This window comes from Hippopotamus amphibius, chromosome 2 (genome assembly GCF_030028045.1).
Source record: "Hippopotamus amphibius kiboko isolate mHipAmp2 chromosome 2, mHipAmp2.hap2, whole genome shotgun sequence".
NCBI classification, from domain to species: domain Eukaryota; kingdom Metazoa; phylum Chordata; class Mammalia; order Artiodactyla; family Hippopotamidae; genus Hippopotamus; species Hippopotamus amphibius.
This window is the reverse complement of record NC_080187.1, coordinates 65,224,576-65,237,661: the sequence shown is the minus strand read 5'-3', so window position 1 is coordinate 65,237,661 and position 13,086 is coordinate 65,224,576. Positions and strand designations below refer to the sequence as shown.

General features: G+C 39.5%; 1 protein-coding gene and 1 non-coding gene across 2 annotated transcripts in view; both read right to left on the bottom strand.

Annotated features, from left to right (window-relative positions):
• HSD17B3 (hydroxysteroid 17-beta dehydrogenase 3) overlaps positions 1-13,086 on the bottom strand; it is a 42,080-nt gene that overhangs the window by 21,932 nt on the left and 7,062 nt on the right. The gene's annotated exons all lie outside the window — the stretch shown is intronic.
• LOC130847308 (U6 spliceosomal RNA) lies at positions 230-332 on the bottom strand. Its single transcript, XR_009052080.1, has one exon. It is a non-coding gene; the product is annotated as a U6 spliceosomal RNA (small nuclear RNA).

The window sequence follows — 13,086 nt, the reverse complement described above, 5'->3', positions numbered from 1 at the left end:
ACAGGCCCAGATGCCTCACACCTAAAAATGCTACCGGTGAGAAAAGATAGAGCTTTGCCTGAAGACGAATGGAAAAACCAACGTTCATTTAAACAGAGACAGACAACATTTGAGTTAGAGACAAAGGGCCCAGTTAATTGAAATCCTTCTCTACGGTTTTAATTAAATGAAACTGTTATATTTTTAAATTGTGGTAAAATACACATGGCATAAAATTTACCATCTTAACAACTATATGGAATGTTTCACAAATTTGTGTGATAACCTTGCACAGGGCCGGTGCTCATTTTCTCTGTATCGTTTCAGTTTTAGCGTATCTGTTGCCAAAACAAGCGCTATGCCAGATTTTAACAGGGAGTTATATTATAGAAAACACATAAGAAGCTGAACTGAAGACTTTACTACGTGGTCTCCAATAGCCAATATTCAAGACTGTGGTCTCAGAATCATCCAGGAAGACGTCAAAAATAAACACCAATTCCCACCAAAATCATCCAGTGAAGAATCTCTGGAGTTGAAGCCTCAGCATTTACGTCTTTTTCTATTTTGAGTTATTAAATTATACTATTAAATACACAAGTACATTCTCACTGTACAAGATGTCCCCACCACCCCCACAGTTCCATTTCCCCACCACCACTCGGCTCCCGCTGTCTGTAATTTGGTATCGATCATCCTTTCCAACTTTTTCTCTGCATCTACATGCATCTATAAGTACATACAGAAATAGAAGTTTGTTTTGTGGGATTTCTTTCTTTCCATACTTTATAAATGGCATTATAAGCTTGTCTTTTTAACTTGATGTGTCATCTCTAAGTATTGTATCTATTTCTACTTTAGTCCATGTTGAGCCACTTGACTTTTTTATTGCTTCATAGTGCTCTATAGCTCACTTTTGGGTGAGCATTTAAGTTGTTTGGAAGTTTTCTTATTACCGACATTGCTACAGTGTAAACCCTTCAATACAAGTGAGTTAATTCCTAGAGTAGATAGCCAAGGAGAAGTGGAAATGCTGTGTTAAAAGTTACGTGTTAGACTTTCCTGGTGGCACAGTGGTTAAGAATCCGCCTGCAAATGCAGGAGACACAGGTTCGAGCCCTGGTCTGGGAAGATCCCATATGCCACAGAGCAACTAAGCCAGTGCAGCACAACTACTGATCCTGCACTCTAGAGCTGCGAGCCACCACTACTGAGCCTGCATGCCACAACTACTGAGCCCGTGTGCTGCAACTACTGAAGCCCATGCTCCTAAAGACTGTTCTCCACAACAAGAGAAGCCACCGCAATGAGAGTCCCCTTCACACCGCAACAAAGTGTAGCCCCCGCCCTCCACAACTAGAGAAAGCCTGCGTGCAGCAATGAAGACCCAACTCAGCCAATAAATAAATAAGTAAATAAATTTATTTTTAAAAATAAATAAATAAAAGGTACATGCTTTTCCCAGTATTGCCAAAATGCCCTCCCTTAAAAATGTACCATCAAAAATATAGTTGCTATTTCTCCACACTCTGGCCCATATTTTATATTAGCAAATTTTCCAACCTAAAAGCGAAGAAATTACATCCCTTTACTGTTCTGCTTTGCACTTTTCCAACTATCAGTGGGACTGAATATTTTTTGTATGTTTATATGTAAATCACACGCATATACCCTTTTTATCAATTTTTGTATTGAAGTATAGTTGATTTACAATGTTGTGTGAATTTCTGCTGAACAGCAAAGTGATTCAGTTATACATATATATATACATTCTATTTTTATATTCTTTTCCGTTATGGTTTAGCATAGAATATTTTGTTTATTTTTTGTTTTTCTCTTTTTGTGACTAGTTTATTTTACTAAGCATAATGTCCTCAAGGTTCATCCACATTGTGGCATGTGTCAGAATTTCCTTCCTTTTCAAGGCTGAATAATACCACATTGTATACCTATACCACATTTTGTTTATTCATCCATCATCAATGAACCTTTAAGTGCATCTTCATTTTTTAATTTTCCCAGTATGTTTATTTTTTTTAATTTTTATTGGAGTATAGTTGATTTACAATGTTGTGTTAGTTTCTGCTGTATAGCAAAGTGAATCAGTTAAACATATACATATATCCACTCTTTTTTAGATTCTTTTCCCATATAGGTCATTACAGAGTACTGACTAGAGTTCCCTGTGCTATAGTTAAGTCCTTATTAGTTATCTACTTTAAACATAGTAGCGTGCATATGGCAATCCCCATCTCCCAATTTATCCCTCACCACCCTCCTTTCCTCCCGGGTAAGCTTGTTTTCTAAATCTATGACTCTATTTCTTTTGGTAAATAAGTTCATCTGCACCATTCTTTTTTAGATTCCACGTATAAGCAATATCATATGATATTTGTCTTTCTCTGTCTGACTTACTTCACTCAGTATGACAATCTCTAGTTCCACCCACATTGCTGCAAATGGCATTATTTCATTCCTTTTTATGGTTGAGTGATATTCCATTGTATATATGCCCATCGACAGAGGAATGGATAAAGAAGACGTGGTACATATCATAGAAGATTGAATGTAGTTCTCTGTACTATACAGTAGGACTTTGTTGTTTGTCCATTATGTATATAAAAGCTTACATCTGCTAACCACAACCTCCCAATCCATCCCTCTCCTAACCCCCTCCACCTTGGCAACTACCAGTCTGTTCCCCATGTCCGTGATTCTGTTTCTGTTTCATAGATAGGTTCATTGTGTCATATTTTAGGTTCCACATCCAAGTGATATTGCATGATATTTGTCTTTTCTGACTTACTTCACTTAGTATGTTGCAACTCTAGTCGCATCCATGTTGCTGCAAATGGCATTATTTCATTCTTTTTTGATTGTGGTGTAGTAGTCCATTGTATACATGTACCACACCTTCTTTATCCACTTACCTGTCGATGGACATTTAGGTTGTTTCCATATCTTGGCTATTGTGAATAATGCTTCTGTGAATGTAGGGATGCATGCATCTTTTTGAATTACAGTTTTGACTGGACATAACCAGAATATACCTGTTGCCCATTCTGTTCGGTTGTCATTTTCTTATAAATTTGAAGGAGTTTTATTTTTATATACTTTTGATATTAATTATTTGCCTACTATATATGCAGTAACTATTTTCTCCTTTGTTTATGGTGCCCTTTCCATACATTATATAATATTAATTTAATGTTATCAAGTTTGTGAATATTTTTCTTATTTTTTTTAGAATTTCCTTTGTGATTTTCCCTAACTTCAAGGATATAAACACATTTTCCCTGTAACCTTTGCAGTTTATTTTTGTTGTTTTTTATTTTCGAGAACAGTGTGAGGTTAAAATCATCTAGCATTGTTTTTTTCAAAATAGGTGGCTAATTGTCTTGGCAACATTTTTTTATTTGTGCATTTTTTCTGATTTGAAATGCTTAGTCACGTGCCAAATTCTTACATGTACGTGGGTCTGTCTCTGATCTATCTGTTCTGTTCCACTGGCCTATTTGCTAACTTCTGTGTCAGTGCCACTTCTGATAATCTTATAATAGGCTTTGATATCTGGTGTCTCATAGAGGAAGTCCCTACCATTTATTATTTTCTTTCAAAATGTTCTTGTGTTATCTTCTTAGTCTAATTTTCCAAGTAAATGATAAAATTGTATTTTTAACGTATTACATTAAATTAGAGATATTTAAGGGGAAAGTTACATCTTTGCAGCAATCAGTTACCTCATCCATAATATGCTATCTATTTATTCAGATCTTATGCAATTCTTCTAAAACTTTTAGAAATTTCTTCATATAAATCTTGGACATGTCTTGTTAGTTTGCATTAGTTAGGATAACTTAAGCTGCCATAACAAATAACTCCAAAATTTCAGCAGCTTCACACAATGAAGTTTGGTTTTTGTCTTGTATAACAGATCCTTTTCCACATCATCTTTCAGGATACACAGCTGAGAAAGGCATTGCCACCTTCAACACTAGGTTTCTAAGACTGCCCTGGCTGTTGACATCCAGCCAGTGCAAGGATGGAAAGAGGGTGGAGAAGACATACTGCCTCCTTTAACCACCTAGACCAAGAAATGACACACATCATTTCTGCTTGATTTCATTGGAAAAATGTCACAGAGCCCCAGCTAGAAGTAAGGGAGTCTGGGAAATTCCCTGGCTGGATAGCCACTTACCAGCTACAGCTTTATACAATGGAAGAATAGAGATTCAGGGGGACACTTAGCTGTTCCTGCCACAAATATCCTACATTTATCTGTTGCCATTGTGAATTACATTACTATAGATAACTAAATTGGGTCAATTTATATAATGGAATACTATACAATACTGAAAATGAATGAACCATGTTCTACACACATTAGCATGGATGAATTTCAAAGGCACAATATTGATCAATAAGAAGCAGATTGCAGGAGACAGATGAATCAATTTACATTAAATTCAAAACAAGTGATGCAACCAACTATTGTTGAGGGATACATGCATGTGTAACAGAAATTTTTTTAAAGTAAGGAAATTATTAATACAACATTCATGATAGTGCTTACATCTATGGGTGTGAGGGAGGGGAAACACAAAGGCATGACATATGTGCCTATATGACAAACTTCAAGGAAACTGGTGATGCTCTATTTCTTAAGTTTGGTGTTAAGGGACATTGTACTCATTTTAAATTTTTTTTGTAACCACACTTAGACATTACATACACTCTTGTTTGGTATACCTCTCTCTCTCTCTCTCTCTCTCTCTGTGTGTCACACACACACACACAGGAACACACACACACACACACACACACACAGAGAGCCATGACATACTACAATGAATTTAGGATATTCAAAGCCTGGATCAGAAATCATAGGGTTGAAGACAAGCCACACAGGAACAAAGCAATGGATCCAAGGAAACATAAAAATAATTAAAAGCTGCTGCTTTCATTTAAGGCAAGATGAAAGAGAATAAGCTTAGACTGCATCTGGAGTAATTTAGACTACAGTACTTTAGACATCAGGAAGAAGAATTTCCTTGATGCAATGGCATAAGACACCATCATATATTGACAGTAAATGTGTGATAATATTCAAGAATGGAGTAAAGCAGTTGTCTTTCTTGGGTTGGGCTGAGCCAAGGGATTTTAATCCAAGGAGCACCCCGTGCCATTAGCTGTGAGTGTCAGGAGCCCTGTCTTAGATGCATCCTGACTGCTTCGTCTGCCACACTGAAGCCTGTAGAATCTGCACAGCCCAGATGTTGGGGGGTACCACTACAACTGCCCAGATATGGAGAAATTAAACTAATCTTTAGTCATATATTTTGCTTCTAGCATTCTGTGGGCATTAATAGCCAAGAATGCATGTTTATATACATTAGAGTGAGGAAAAGCAAATTTTATCATGTTTAAATATATATTAAATATATCACACGTATATAAATATTAAGATTTATAGTAATATAAGGTGGGTTAAAATTGGTTCAGTCATACAGAGGACAATCTGGCAACGGTATCCAGTACTTAAATGCACATCCCCATCGAGCCAGCAATCTTACTGATAGGGTTGTATACTTGCATATGTGTAAGTTTATCTTCAAGGGTGTGTCTTGAAACATTATTTGTAAATACAAAAGCAAAACAGCAACCCTAATGCCCATCCCTCAGAGGCCAATAAAAGAGATGTAGTACACCCGCGGGATAGGATAACCCTGAAACCATTAAAAAAAATGAAGGCCATCTGCATGCCTTTGCTGTGGCAAGAGTCCATACTACATTATTAAACGAACACAGCAACATTTAGAAGAGGGCTTATGGTTGTGGGAAGCAGGATCCCACTTGTGCTCCTGTGGGCAAACACTAAACATACAGGTGTGCATTCTGCTAGGAGACTGCTAGTGAGCCAGGAACGCTCACCCCCTCCTTCTCCCTGGGCATGTGACTAGATGACACCCCTGGCCTTTCTTGCCCTAAGTCTGGCCACAGGACTGAGTGCTGTCAGTGGGCTGCAGGACACAGGCATGCTTATGACCCCACTCCAACCTCGAAGAGTAGCTCAAAGGCTTACAGGATAGACAGGAAGCAAGACAGAAGGAACTGGACAGAGCCACCTGCCAGTCAGGAAAGTGTCTGGATTGTTATGCGGAAGTTCCTCTGTGCTATCAACATCCACCTGTCAACGTGTAAGCATGGCTATAGCCATGGTTTTCCTTTCACCTTTTTGAAAAGGAATCTCAAAGCATTGTGAACACTGGTGACCTTTACAGAGAAGGGCCAGGGAAGGGCAGGGGTGAGGAGAGGCCTTATGTCTCTTTGTATGCCTTTCTGTGCTGCTTGGGTTTTCTAATTTCATGCCCGTATTATTTTATCTTTAACAGGAATTATCTGGGCCAAGAGAGGATGGCCTTTTTGTTGTTTTCTTCCTTACACTTCTTTGAATTAAAAATGTATACATAAACATCATTGGCCATCAGGGAAGTGCAAATTAAAATCACGAGATATTACTACACAGCTCTCAGGATGGCTAAAATAAGTTATAGCAACACCAAATACTAGTGAGGATGCGGAGAAAACTGACCACACATACAGTGTTGGTGAGAATGGTACAACCTATCTGGGAAACAGTTTATCAGTTTCTTAAAAAACTAAACATGCAGCTACCATACCAGCCAACAAATGCACCGCTGAGCTTTTATTCCAGAAAAAATAGAGTCTTACATTCACACAAAACTTACATACAAATGTTTATAGAAGCTTTATTTGTATGGCCAAAAACTGAAAACAACCTAGATGTCCTTCAATGGATGAATAGTTAAACAGACTATGGAACCTGCATACCATGGACTTCTACTCAGCACTGAAAAGGAACAAGGTATTCACACACCTTGGATGGATCTCCAGAGAATTGTGCTGGGTGGGAAAAAAAATCAATCCAAAAAGTTTACAAAATGCATGATTCTATTTGTATAACATGATTAACATGACCATGTTATAGAATAGGGACCAGATTAGTGTCTGCCAGGGGTTAAAAAGGAAGTAAGAGACATAGAGAACAGATTTGTGGTTGCCAAGGGGGAGAGGAGGTGGAGGAGGAAAGGACTGGGCATTTGTGGTTAGCAGAAGCAAACTATTATATATAGAATGGTTAAAAATAAGGTCTTACTGTATAGCACAGGGAACTATATTCAGTATCGTGTAAACCACAATGCAAAAGAATATAAAAATTATATATATATATATATATATATATATATATATAACTGAAATGTTATGCTGTAGGGCAGAAATTAACACAACACTGTAAAACAACTATACTTCAAAGAAGCAAAAATGAAAGAAAGAAGGAAGGAAGGGAGGGAAGGAAGGAGAAAGGAAGAAAAACAGAAAGGTAGGAGGCGGTGGAGGTGTTTATCAAATGGCTACACAAAGGATCCTTGTGGTGATGGAAATGTTCTCTATCTTGACTGCATCCATGTCGATATCCTGGGTGTGATGTTGTACAATAGCTCTGTAAGATTGGGTAAAGGGTACATGGGATTTCTCTGCATTCTTTCTTACAACTGCGTATGAATCTATAATTATCTCAAAATTAAAAGTTTAATTTTTTTAAAAAGTTAAAGGAAGCTAAATAAATACAGGAAAATTAGGTAACAGTGCTTTAAAAGAGAATTGGGGATGTATGTGGAGTGAGTAAATGCTGTAGGGGGCTTAGCTGGGGCTGAGGCAAGCTGGGAGGCCAGAGGGGCTGGCGCTGCTTGGGGCCAGTTGGGTTGCTGTTTGTACAGACCAGAGCAGCTGCACATGCTCCCTAAGGACTAGGCAGAGCTGACCAGAACCCTGGATGGATGGAACACTGGGAGGCATTAAATATGATGTCTTTCTCTGACCTAAGCCTATTTGGTTGTTCATGATCATTGGATTTCCTTGTTGTCTCCAGTAATTAGAAGTAGATTCTGGCTATAGATCTCCTTCCCAACAACCAGCCAGCAGATGGTGTGTTACAAAATGCAAACAAGCCTCAGACCAAATCCTACCAACAGAAACATTTATTAGTAAGCTGGCATCAAGACAGTCATGAACCTGTAGCTCAGTGGAGTCCCAGCTCTCTGTCTCTTAGGCACTCTGTGAAGGCTCCTCCCAGGTAGATATGATAATGTTCTGGGGGCAGGGGGCAATCAGACTTCTAACAGGGTCAGGTGACAGAATCCTCCACTATTGGCAGGACATGGGGCCAAATCAATTCAAGGCCAAGAACACCATTCTACCATGCTCACAGATATTACACCGGTTCATAGGAGGGCAGAAGTGCCTGTACAATATTTCTAGCTAATCTACATATCTTGGAAGGCACTTCCTCAGGAAAATTATTTATAACATCTCTTATGCTAAGGGGTAAACCCTCTAAATGAATATCAAGTTAGCTAAAGCACAGATGTTGATGAACTCTGATTTGGCATCCTTAAAAATTAACTAAAACCTGGATTTAGCCAAGGTCTTGGCAAAAACAGCACACTCAAATTGGGTAACTAGAAGACAATTTAATAAAAGGATGATTTACCAAGTGTGAGCAGTGTGTAGAGAACCCACAATATTTTGGAGCTAATAACGGCAGAGCTGTTGTCACCTGTGAAACTGAAAGGGTTGGGGGATGAATGGTTACCAGAACTAGAGGGAGGAGAGGGCTGCCCGACAGAGCTGTGACCCACAGGGAAAGAGCAGAAAGGAACCCAACATCACATTCTTCTCTCCCTCTTACCTGTTGCCAGTGTCCTGCAACCCTCACTAAACCCGGATGAAACCAGAAGCCAACTGAGGCCCTTGGTGCAGGTCAGCCTCCTGGGGCAGAGAGCAGGGTGAAGAAGGGCAGAGGGTGAATCCCAAGGGGCAAGTAGAGGAAATGCAGCACACACCACCTTTGGATGTTAACTTCTACTGTTAACCAACCACTGCAGAAATGTGGACTGAGACTCACCAACCTTAAATGTAAGTTTATCATACGACCCAGTGATTCCATTCCTAGGTAAGCTACCCAAGAGGAATGGAAACATATGTCCATGCTAAAAAGCACATAAGAATGTTCAGAGCAGCATATTATATAGCCAAAAAATGGGAACAACTCAAACATTCATCAGCTAGTAAATGAACAAACAAATTGTGGTATATCCATACGAGGGACTATTATTCTGCAATAAAAATGAAAGAACCACTGACATGCTACGACATGGACGAACCTCAAAAATACTGTGCTAAATGATGTCAGACACAAAAGACTACATATTGCATGGTGGCATTTGTATGAAGTGTTCAAAAAAGATTAGTGGCAGCCTAGGACTAGGGATGGGAATGGGGGATTAACTATGACCGGTTGTGAGTGATCTCATTAGGATCTTACTAGGATGATGGAAATGTGCTAAAACTGGACGGTGATGATAGTGAACACCTTGGTTAATTTACTAAAAATCACCGTACCATGCATTTAAAACAGGTGAATTTTATGGTACATAAATTATATCTCAAGAAGCTGTTTAAAAAACTGACTCACATGCGTATCATGTGATGCATGCTGAAGTATTTTAAATACTTTACATTCAGTCTAACAGCTGATCTTCAGCCATAAAGTATTAGGACAAGTTCCACCCCTGGCCTGGAATTATATAATGAGGTTTCACTTTGTAAAAAGACAGTCAGTCAATATCTAGACATATATACAATTAATTAGCAGTGATACTCTGCATCTGTCGTTCCTCTAAATAGTTGATTTCCTTGTATATTTTCAAACGATGTACAAAGAAGTTTATTCACTGATGGTTTGGCTGGGGAAAGGAAATAAGCCACAGGAAATCTCTCAAAGACTTTTGTGTCAATTTTGACTGACCCTAGATAAAGAAAGCTTCATTTAGACAAGACTGAGCAAAGGAGAAGAAGGGGAGAAGCAGGATCCCTAAGAGAAACACACCTTCAGCTGTGCCTGTATCACACTTTTCCTCTGAAAAACAAACCACCAAGAAGAGTGAACCCCAAGGTAAACTATGGACTCTGGGTGATGACGCCACTCCCGTGTGTTCACTGATGATAGCAAACTTCCCACTCTGGGGTATGGGTGGGGCACAGGGGGTATATGGGAACACGCTGTACCTTCTGCAAGATTTTGTGGTCAATCTAAAATTGCTCTAAGAAAAAATAAAGTCTGTTTTAAAACTTCAAAAATAAGTAGAAAAGTAAAGGATTAAAAATTTAAAAAAATAAGAACTGTCCCATTTTGAGGTCAGTGATATTGTGGAGTCTTCTCTTTCTCTAATGGGAAATTCCCCACCCCCACCTCCAGCCCTCATTTGCAGTCTGGGAATCTATCAAAGGATGGCTAAAGAATTAAGCACCTTCGTCTCACAATTCACTTCATCAGCCCCCTGAAGGGGAGATTGTCCATTAAATGGAAAACAATTTGCATTTTCAGCACAAAGGTTGCTCCCTGCCTAGCGGGCTTCCAGCCTCTCCTGAACTGTGCCACTTCTCTCAAGAGTCATAGACTTGAAGTTCCGTGTGAAGTGGTCTGAGCCAGGAGGTGGGCACAGAGAATGCTTGGTTGTCTGGGCCAGCATTGTTCCCTTTGTGCATTTGAGCAGGGCTCAATCTTATTTCTAGAATGTCCAGGCCGACAGGCTCCATACATGGGTTTTGCCACCGCCCCCTTTCAGGGAGTGAAGCCCCAGCAGTGAAGCCTCTCCCAGCTTCTCTGCCAGGCACTGTGCTAAAGAAGAATGGCTGCTGCTGTGAAGAGGCCGTTTGCCTTCTGCTGTGTGTTAGGGCCGAGGTCGAGGAAGGTGCTTGTCGCCGCTAATCTATAACAGGTGCTGGGAATGCCAGGGAAGACAGGGCTTCTTCTGAGTGGCAGTAAAGAAAAGAAAGCGCTTGAATTCAGGTGCCAAAGGAATGGAAATGGTGTGAAAGACAGGGTGAAACAGAGGCTTCGGAGGTATGAAGAGCAGGCCCGTTCTTGTCCTTCCTCCTCCTGCCCATCCCTTGTCACAATTTTTTTCACCTGCTTCCAGTAATGCTTGAAATTCCTTTAAAAGGAGGCAAAGTCTTTCTTGCCACTTTAAATATAAATACAAATTAGGTTAAAATGCAATATAGAATAGGCTTCCAGAAAAATGGTGTGAAAGTACTTTTCCCTGAAATGCAACTAAAATATGCAATCTGGACATAATACATAAAATAAATATAAGAAGACTCCAAAAGATAGTGAGAAGATCAGCTTTGGGCCTTGAGACCTGAGGAAACCAGTGGCGAGTTTCGTGGGTTTTCTTTTTGCCCCATATATCCCAGACTTATTGCTGGAAAAGCTGGATATTCAGAAACACCAATGGGTGAGGACATAAAAAGTCCTAACAAAGCCTGCTCTCTAACTAAAGGACCAGAAAAGGGGCAACCTAGCAAGACAGAAAACTTTAGATAATAATGGCTTTACTCCAGGCAAACAATTCAGAAAAAACAAAAAAATCTATGGTCCTATTGCCACCCCTGCCTCCAAAGTCTGAGTGGGGAGCTGACTCTTTCACCCTGGTGAGGCTGCTCTAACAATGACTCCAGCCCCCTGCCAGGTTGACACTGAAGAACACTGAGCAAGGAGCTGGGACTTTCATCCCAGCCACCCCACCCCCCATATCAGCAGAGACCTGAACTTCCACTTCCACCTGACAGTGCCAGAGCACCCCTTCCACACTCTCCCCTCCTCCTTCCCCAGGATGATGGATGATAGAGGGAGCCTAGTGAAGAGTCAGGACTTATACCCTACTGCAATGATAGTGAGACCTCCTCCTCCAAGTACTGCTTGTGGGGAGCAGTAAGGATGCACTCTTGCCCTGAAAATCCAGAGTGACTTATGAGAAGCCAGAACTCCTACCCCATCCAGCAGTAACAGCACCCCCCCAATGGAGGCCAAGTGGAAAACCTGGGCTTCTAGCTCACCTGGTAGGAAAAAGCACCCCCTCCTCCCCCTGCTGAAGCAATGTCAGTACAGACCTAAACCAGAAGATTTCAATATGATCCAGAGTCTCATAATATAAAACCAAAAATGTCCAAGATTCAATTAAAAAAAAAAAACTGATCACACCAAAAACCAGGAAGATCTCAGTTTGAGTAAGATAAAAACAATCCACAAATGCCAACATCAAGATGACACAGATGTTAGAATTATCTGACTAGAATTTTTTTTAAAGCAGCTATTGTAACTGCTTCAGAGAGCAATCACAAACACAATTAAAACAAATGAAAAATAGAACGTTTCAGCAAAGAAACAGAAGATATCAAGAAAAATCAAATGGAAATTTTAGAACTGAAAAATTCAGAATGTGAAATTAAAAACTCAACGGATGGGCTCAATAGCAGAATGGAGAGACCAAGGAAAGAATCCGTGAACAACAGGAATTACCCGATCTAAACAGAGAAAAAATACACTGAAAAAAATGAACAGCATCTCAGAGACCCACTGGACTGTAAGAAATGTCTCACATTTGTGTCATCAGAGTCCCAGAAGAAGAAAAGTGGGCTAGGCAGAAAGAATGAATGAAAAATTTCCAAATTTGTGAAAAGGTATAAACCTACAGATTCAAGAGGCTGAGTGAATCTGGAACAAGATAAACCCAAAGAAACCCACACGAAGAAACATAACTAAACTCCTGAAAACTGAACACAAAGAAAAAAAATCTTGAAAGCGATGAAAGACAACATCTTACCTACAGGGGAAACATGATTTGAATGACATCAGACTCATCAGAAATCACAGAAGCCAGAAGGAAATGACATAACATTTTTCAAGTGCTGAAAGGAAAGGATTGTCAACTATAAATCCTGTATTCAGCAAAATTATCCCCCAGGAATGAAGAGGAAATGGAGACATTCTTTGATGAAGGAAAACAGAATTTGTCACCCACAGAGCTACTGTAAAAGAACAGCTAAAGGAACTTCTCTAAACAGACAGGAAATAACAAAAGAAAAAAATCTTGGAACATCAGGGAAGAAGAAAGAACAATAGAAGGAGTAAAAGTATGGGTAAGTACAACACATTTTCTTTCTCAAAAATTAAAAAAAAGA